This window comes from Aythya ferina (assembly GCF_964211825.1).
Source record: "Aythya ferina genome assembly, chromosome: 16".
Taxonomy (NCBI): Eukaryota; Metazoa; Chordata; class Aves; order Anseriformes; family Anatidae; genus Aythya; species Aythya ferina.
Window position 1 is genome coordinate 14,474,799 of NC_140315.1, and position 8,483 is coordinate 14,483,281.

Below are 8,483 nucleotides of genomic sequence, written 5' to 3' on the forward strand. Positions count from 1 at the left end.
CCAGTGCCATGAACTGCAGAGCTCTGCATTTGAGGAAATAGGTTTTTTTTCCCCAATGTGCTGTGCCTTGCTTTGTCGGAGAGGTGAACCTGCCGTGGTCCTGCTGCCACACAGGACAGGCAAGGGGCTTGCCTTGGGTGCAGAGGGAAAGCGCTGCTTGATCAGCACTCTGCGAGACAATCCGAATTCCAGGAACTGGAGGGTTTTGTGTCCCTGCCAGGGGTAATATCCTGCAGCCCAGACTGGCCGGGCTGCCAAAGCACACGGCATCTGCAGAGAGCAGCTCGCAGGGTGCCAAGAAGCACACACACTCAGCTGGAGGCAGCAGCACCGGCGAGCTCATTTTAGTGAGCATTGGGGAAAGAAAGGAGAGAAACCACCGGGTTCGCAGCCCTGTCTCAGCAGAGATGTGCTCGGATGCTTTTTGGGCTGATGCACCTAGCAGGGTTTCTCTGGCACATCTGTGTGGCTCCTGGTCTGGGGCTTTGGGCATCCTCCACCGTGCGTGGAGGTGGCAGGGGTGACACAACCCCACGAGGGGTGGCACAGGGCGGTGCTGGGGACCTGCAGAGCTCCCCAGACCCTGGCACAAAGGATGGAGGTGCAGTGGAGGCAGCTGGACCCTCAGCGGGTGCAACAGAGCCAGGCCACCCCAGCGCCACCTTGGCAGGGATAGAAAGGGATTTGGGGTCTCCTGACATTGCCAAAGCCCTGAGGCAGTCAAAGGCTGCTCAGCCAAGGGCTAGGTTCCTCCTCAGGGAACATGGAAGGAAATTCTCCTGACTTGCAGGTCAGAAGAACTCGATCTTCGTATTTTACAACATGAGAAAGCCCAGACCAACCCTCGCACATTTATTTGTGAACTTTGGAGGTAAACACGCAGTTAAGCTGTCACTGAGACTCTTTCTTCAGGACTCCCATTTTAAAAATGACTCCTCCAAAGCATCCACACTGCTGGCTCCATGTGGCAGGGCTGTCTGGCACCCTGCTACCACCCCGTCCATGTGCCTCGGTTCCTCCAGGCTGAGGTAACGCCAGGATTTCACACCAAAAGCCCGAGGGGGACGTCCCACTGCTCTGGGCGAGGATGAGGAGGGCAGCAGAGTCCTGCCCTTGGGGAGCGAAGCAAAACCCATGGCCTGGGGGCATTCAGGCAGCGGTGGCCAAACGCTGCCCACCAAAGGGCGAGGCTGCCGGGCTGCCAGGATCCCAAGTGATCTCTTTGGGAAGGAGTGGGGTCACACACACCGCCTCTCCTGGTGTGCCCAGGGCTGTGACGAGGACGCGGGGAGCTCCTGCCAGCAGCGGGGCACAATCGGCGCCTTTCAACGGTGAGAAATTTTTCTGCCGTCTCGAGAAACGAAGCTCTCTGAAGTTGAAGCTGCAGACAGAAGGTTCTTGCGAAGGTATTTTTTACAGTAACCGGGCTAAGTTTAGAAATCCACTTAGCAAACAGCACGGCAGCTACTCGAAGCCCAGCTCAAAGGCAATTTGCTGTTACTGTTTGCCAGCAGCCCTGCAAACGTGACAGGGAGGTGAATATCTGCAGTTCTTCACCGCGCCTGGTGCTTGGTGTCTGCATGTCCAGCTGCCGGGCTTCGTGGCAGAACCACATCCATCCTTTATTTTAGCCCATGTTCAGCCTCTGTCCCGTCCTGCTGGTGCAAGGGGGTCCAGGTGGGAGCTCCCCACCCCTGCCACTAGCCAATGATGCCCGGACCACGGCCAATTTCTGCTGGTGGCCACCCCACGCTGCCACCGTGCACATCCAGAGCCCGCAGCATCCCCTCTGTCCCTGTGGCTGCTGTGCCCGTGCTGGGGATGTGAGCACAGGGAGCAGGAGCAGCAGCACCCACTGGGGCTGCGCATCGCTGGGTGCCACGGCACAGGGGCAAAACCCACCCCACAGCTGACAGCATCCGAGGTCACTTCTTTCCTCCGTGTCTGGCACAGGCAGCGCTACCTGCGTGGTGGTGCCGGGGACGTGCTGCAGCTCGGCTGGAGGGCTGGATCCCAGCTGGCCAGGGGCTGTGGGATCGCAGCCCCAAAAGCCCAGACCCGGCAAAGTAAAGTCAGGACACCCTGGCAGCCTCCCCGTGTAATTTTCTTGCTGGGGCGGGTGTGCACCGCAGCTTGACTGGAGCCCCTGTGTGTTCAGCGTGCTCACTTTTTTTTTTTTTTTTTCCTAGACCAAAATTAAGATAGAAACTGAGCACCTGGCACTGGCTCACAGGCGGATTTCTCATGGCCGCACAGGGAGGTCTTGTTCCCGTTGTTCCTCTCCTTGGTCACCTCCGTGCCCAGGTGGCCCTGGCACCCTCTACCCCTGCTCACTCCCCCCACAGCACCAGCAGTGCCCTCCAGCATCTGCAGCTTGTCCGGGAGAAGAAAAGGGCTGAAACGACCTGCCAGGAGAGGCAGGCTTGGAGCAGACCATGGAGGGACACAGCTCAGCAGCTGCTGGGTGCCCAGGGGCATGGGGGCTGAGCTCACGGCTGCAGGACGGGGGCTTCGGGCAGACAGGACTGATGGGTTAAAACCCTTCACGAGGCTGGGAAACTGCAGGGTCCAGCACCTCCAGTGCTCCCCGTGGAGGTGCAGAGGCACAGCAGGGGCTGCCCCTGATGCTTTCGGTCTCCTGAGTGGCACTGGGCACATCGCTCTTCATGCACAGCACCACGTCTTTGGGGGGTGCTGGTGCCCAGCACCATGCAGGAGCTGATCCCATGCCCCCAGGGCAGCACAGGGTGGGATTGCTGTGATGTCTGCCTGCTTCTAGCATCAAAGCTGAGAAAAAAAAAAACTGCTATTTTTTGCACAGTTTTATAAAATCTCTTGCTTTACCTGTGCACCTTGAGGACTCCTGGCTTGTGCCAGCAGAGCAGGCGCAGCCTGACACACACCTCATGTTTCCAGCCCTCTGCTCTCCCGGAAAGATTGCCTAAGCCTTTGCCAAGAAATCTCCCTTTTCTCATGGGGCTCCCGAGCTTTCCCACGTCCAGATGGCTGGACCCAAGCCATCAGATTTCTGCCTGCCTGGACGAGAGATTTCTCAGGTTCAGCTGCGGGGGCTCAGATGTTCGCAAGGACCACTTTGCTCAAAGCAGGACAGTGGCTGGAAAAGCAGAAAACGAGCCCTCAGGGTGCTCCTTTCTGCCTTATTTCTTTATTACCTGCCCCACCGACTGATACTGATGCAAAGAAAGGAGCTGTAGGGACGTGAACTTTAACTGAGCGCATCCAAAATGGGAGCAATGCGCTCCGTGCCTCTCCCAGCACAGAGATGCTTCCCCCGCGCTCTTTTCTCCCCTAACCAGGGGACACACAGACTCGTGAGCCCCTGAAAAGCCCAGAACTGGAGCAGCTTGGCTGAGGACAGATACCTTATCTCCCGAGGGCCTGGGCGCTGCCAGCTGCGCTCAGCCCGCGCTTCCCAGCCTCCGGCCTTTGAAGTACAAAGGGAGGCGAACGGGCGGATTCCTGCAGCTCATCGGCAGCTCTGGATGTCGCTGGGGCTGCGGGACAAAGCTCTGGCTGTGCCCTGTGCCAACGCATCTGTGCTGCCGTGGCCCTGCCCCAGTGCCAAGAGCAGCGAGGAGGGGACGGCCATGGGGCTGGGTGCACGTGGGGCTGGAGCCAAGGGAAAAGGCACCCTTGGGGCCGGCACGTGGCTCCCAGCTTGCCTCAGATACAGCCCTGGTGCTTCCTTTTCCACTTGCCTACAGCCTCTGCTTGTCTACAGCTTGTCTACATCTGGCTAAAAGTCAGGGAGGGTGGCGTTGCCCCAGGGCCACGGTGGAGCAGGGGAGATTGGCCACCGGCAGCTGGGGTTTGGGATGGGGGAAGGAGCCTTGCCGCCTCCTTCTGCATGTGTCTCATCTGGTGGTTGGCTGGTTTTAGCTTTTCCCTTGCCTTTTTTCTCCTTTAAGATGGCATTTTTGTGCTGTGCTAAGCAAGGGGAAGGCCGGGAGCACTGGTAGGGTTTGGTGTCTCAGCCGATGGCAGGGTGTCTGCAGCACAGCCCTGCTTCCACACTCCATACCTCAGGCCCCCTGCGTGGGCCAGGGGATGTCAGAAAGTGGAACTTCATAAATTCCTGGAGGCGTTATCTGATGTTACAGCTTCTGGCACCAATAGCTCGCAATGCCCACCGCTAAAACCTGCAGGAGCAGGTGGGACACGGGAGGTGTGCGCTCAGCCTCCGCGAGCAGCTGACGCCAATCTGGAGTAATGGGGGTGCGAGGAGGGGTTACAAACCAGAGCTCTGCTCCTCTCCCCTCCTTTGTGCCTGAGGACAGGACCTTCCTATGCCTACCAGCCAGCAACTGAAGGAGATGTCTGTGTGAGTTCATGGCTTGTGGTGAGGGGAAAACCTCCTGACCTCCTTGCTGCAGTGCTGGGTGTCTGTCTGCCTCCTGGGGAGGTTCGGTAAGCCCCAGAGCTCTGTGCCTGCCAGATCATGCAGATGACTTTTGAGGGGATGAGGAGGCTTAATTGACCCTGACAAATATTTACCTGTTTCCCTGAGTTTACAGAAACCTTGCTCTGGCCACAGCTTTGAAGTGGAGTTCAAAGCCCCAGCAATGCCCACGTCCCTGTGGGTGTGGGGATGCTGCTGCAGGACGGGCCCTGTGCTGCTCAGTGCTGGCATCCCCCGTCCTCTGCACACTGGGGGAAGAATGGTTTTCTGATTGTTTGGAGCCTATGTTAAAGAAACAGCCCTAAAATGGACTTTTTTCAGCCCAGTGGCAGGATGCACTTCTTGTGTGTTTTTTTCCTAGCCTCTGAATCGTGTCAGCGGGGATGGGGTTGAGTCACCCATCTGTGGCAGGCTTCTATTTAAGAAAAGCAGCTTGTTTGAGCTGGACAAACAAACACTTCTGGAAAGAACCTGACTGCTTTAACTAAAGCTGTTAAATGCTCGGATTTAAAGCACTAGGATTTGGCTGTAATTCTATTTCTTACAGAACCTAGAGGAGAAATATGCTGAAGAGTTCTTTATTGTAAGAACAGGCAGCAGGAGCACACTTGCCATCCCTGCGCAGCTCTGGGCTGTTGGTAGGATCTCGATGTGGATGCAGTTTGGTGTCCATCCTAGCGGAACTGGCTGGGGACCCAGAGCTGCCTCCCTGCTGCTCGTGGACACCATCAGCGGGGTTTGAGTTGGACTGACACCCATGCCTTCACCCCAGCTTGGTGAGGAGCAGACAGGACCCTGGTATTCTGGGGATGCTCTGCTCCTGGTAGACTGGGATGCATTTCCTTGGTGAGAGCAGCTGGCTTGTTCCTCTTGATGTCAGGAAGCTGGGTGAAGTGAGTGCCCTGCCACCAGCTGGTGCCCAGCAGTGAGAACTCACTGGATGCCATGGGGAAGGTGCAAGGATCTTGCTCACCTCCACACAGCAAGGCAAGCTGAGTTGCATGCCACAGCCAAACGAGCGCTTCTGAGCTCCTACAGACACTAAAGGAAAGAGCCTGGCTCAGAAAAAAATGTGATGAAGCCAAGCTCAGACACTAGTACAGCTCTGGCTTCTCCTTCAGGTAAGTGCCTTAGCAATCATCCCAGTCCTGAGGACAGCTCAGTGCCTCTGTCTGTCACCCCACTGTCCTTCCAATAGCACCCGTGGCTGGTTATCACGCTGGAACTCCCCAGCCTTGGGCATCCTCCTTTCCCCTTCTGATGCAGGCTGAGATGTGGAGCAGCTTGTGGTGGAAGAGCACAGATGGGGGCAGCAGGAGGTGTTCAGCTTGCTGAGCGCAGGGAATAGATCAGTAAGAAACCAAACAAATCATTAGCAAAAATAAATGTGTAAATTTAAACTTCTTAACTACAGCCAAATTAAGACTAGGACAACCCTGAGTCCACTGGCCAGTCAACATATGCTTTGATGTTTTCTGTAATTATTATTTTTATCTACAGAGCACTTCAGTAGGGATTATTTTCAGGGCGAATTGCATCACATTTCTAGCTGACACTTATATAATTAACTAAGCCAGTAAAGCACAGATTAAATATTATGTATGCATATTTATTTTTTAGCTTTGCATTTAATATTTGTAATTACATATTTGACTAAAGCAGCTGCAGCTCATGTTATGTGGTTTGTTGTGCCAGTTATCCAGGCAGGAAGCTGGAACTGCTAGCTGTGGTCCCTGCAGCTGATCAGCATAAAGGCAGCTCCAGGTCCTACACCTGAATGTAAACACATGAGCTAAAAATGCACTAGTAAAGTCTGAGAAGTTCATATTTCTGAATTTAAATTCATAAGTACAGATCACTTTCTTCCCGTATTTGAGCAGTTTCAGCAAGCTGTTTTTTCTTTAAAAAAAAAAGTCTGTATTTTTATACAGTAGCTCAAAGGCCACCCATGAAGGACTTCATGGATGTTGTGAATTTTGCATGAAGTTTAACCTGTGATTGATAACCACTATAGAAAGCAAATAAATGAAAGAAACAAATAACACTTCTAGCACAGGACTACCAGAAAAGTTAATCTAAGTGAATGGGAGTTGCTTACCAGTAGCCGTGCTTCTCTGAGAATCCTGTTAAGTGTGTGTGTGTGTGTGGGGGGGGGGGGGGGGGGGGGATACATCAGCTACCGCGAAGACAACACAGAACCAACTTAATTCGTGTATGCAGGTGTTTGGGAGTGAAGATTTTCTTTGGCAAACACAAAAAGCACGTATCATCTGCTGTGCAAAAAGGTGAATGCAAACCTGGCCAGCTATTTCAGCAGGGAGCTGTACACAGCCACCGCAGCTGCACTAGGTCAGGTAATTACAGAAACATGACTAATTAAGACCATTTTATGCGCAAGTGCACGTATACTTACATGAATCAGGCATTTTTAGGTGTAATCTCATCCCCATTTCATCTGCTAATGAGCTGCTTTATTCTCTCTGTAGCAAGAATAAATATTTCATAGCTTTGTGAGCTCTGGTTATTTTTAAGCTGTTTAGATACTCACTGTATCTCTCCGCAACCTCACATTATCTCTGAGGAAGCAGGAAAATGTAACTGCTCCCATTTCTTACCTGGAATATGGGAATACAGAGGTTAAGGAACCTGCCTATGGCTTTAGAGGGAGTTTGTCAGAGCCACAAATTAAAACCAGACCCTCTGAATCCTTGCTTGGGGCCTTAATCACCAGACCATCCTCTTCCATAAATTCAGACCTGTCATTAGTCTGCCCTACTGAAATCTGGCTGTGCAGAGCAAGGAACATAAATATTTTGTAGCAGTAGGTATTAATTTGTAGTGTTAGTAAAGTTTACTCCACTGAAAACTGAATTGGTTCTTTATTAGGCTTTGCCCTGTATCCCAAAATATTTTGATCTTTGGGTATAACCACCAGCTATGCTGAAAATTCCCTTCAGCTAAGATCATACCCTTCCGATTCATCTGAAAAGAGTTTGAGGGGAAATGTGTGACCTGCAGAGGTTTTAAAGCTGGGCCCAGTCTATACAAATTACCTGGGGCTAATTTCCATAACTTTTTCCAACATTTTGTGGGTTTGGGGATGAGGAAAGGTCTTTCCCATTTGTTTGAGCAGACGCACAGGTTGTGAATGGCCGTTTTCTCTGTCTCTCGATTTGTCTTTGCTGCTGCAAATAATGCAGCATCCGGTCACAGAAGTGAGAAGCCCTTGGTTCTGCAGAGCAATGATGAGGTGTGCTGGTGTGAAGAGCATCCCTCACCATCAGGGACAGGCAGCGAGGATCCAGCTCAGTGTGATGGGAAGGCTGTGGTGACTCTGCTCTGGCTGCATTTCAAAGGCATCACTGACACAGAAAGGAACAAAGCATACTTTTTTTAAGCTGACAGTGAACAGAGAAGGCTGCAGAACTGAAAGCACTGAAGTTGAAGGATGGTATCTCAGCAAAGGGCCAAAACTATCTTCGACTTCAAGCTTAAGCTCCTATTAGGCAAAGAAAATACAGCACAGATAATGCTTATGTAGCACCTCTCATGCAAACATCCCAGCACACTTAACAATCAAACTCAAACACAATCAATCATGGAGATGTGAGCAGCATTCACCAAGGAAAACAGAGCAAGCAAGGCTTGGAAAGGAGGGGTGCCACAACCACTGAGAGCCCGTGGTTTCTAAATGGTTTCCATCTGGAAAGTGCCTTGTGGATGGAGAGAGCTGGGGTAGATGGTCCCCAGGGTGAAAAGCAGGCAGATAATGATGGACAAGCAGATGCCACCGGGTTGTAGGTATTGTTCTGAGACAGGAGGGCAAGCTGGGAAGACGGGGGGTCTCCCAGGTCCAGACGAGTGCCTTACTGGGGTATCTCAGACCCATCAAGTGTGCAACCACGGGCAGTGTGCTCTGAAGGGCACCTGTTGTCCTTGTCTCCTCCTGATTCCAAGTGAGGATGAGGTGCAAGTTGTGCCCGTGTGCTACCACATCCATGGCAAAGAGACTGAGCCGTGTGGGCAGGTGAGTGGCTGTGCTGAGCTCCAGCACGACCCCCGG

At 52.8% G+C, this 8,483-nt stretch overlaps 1 long non-coding RNA gene across 1 annotated transcript; it reads left to right on the top strand.

Moving 5' to 3' along the window:
• Nucleotides 1–3,790: 3,790 nt before the first annotated feature.
• On the top strand, nt 3,791–8,483 carry LOC311445874. Its single transcript, XR_014698657.1, has 4 exons — nt 3,791–4,428; nt 4,536–5,541; nt 5,687–5,772; nt 7,621–8,483. It is a non-coding gene; the product is annotated as an uncharacterized lncRNA (long non-coding RNA).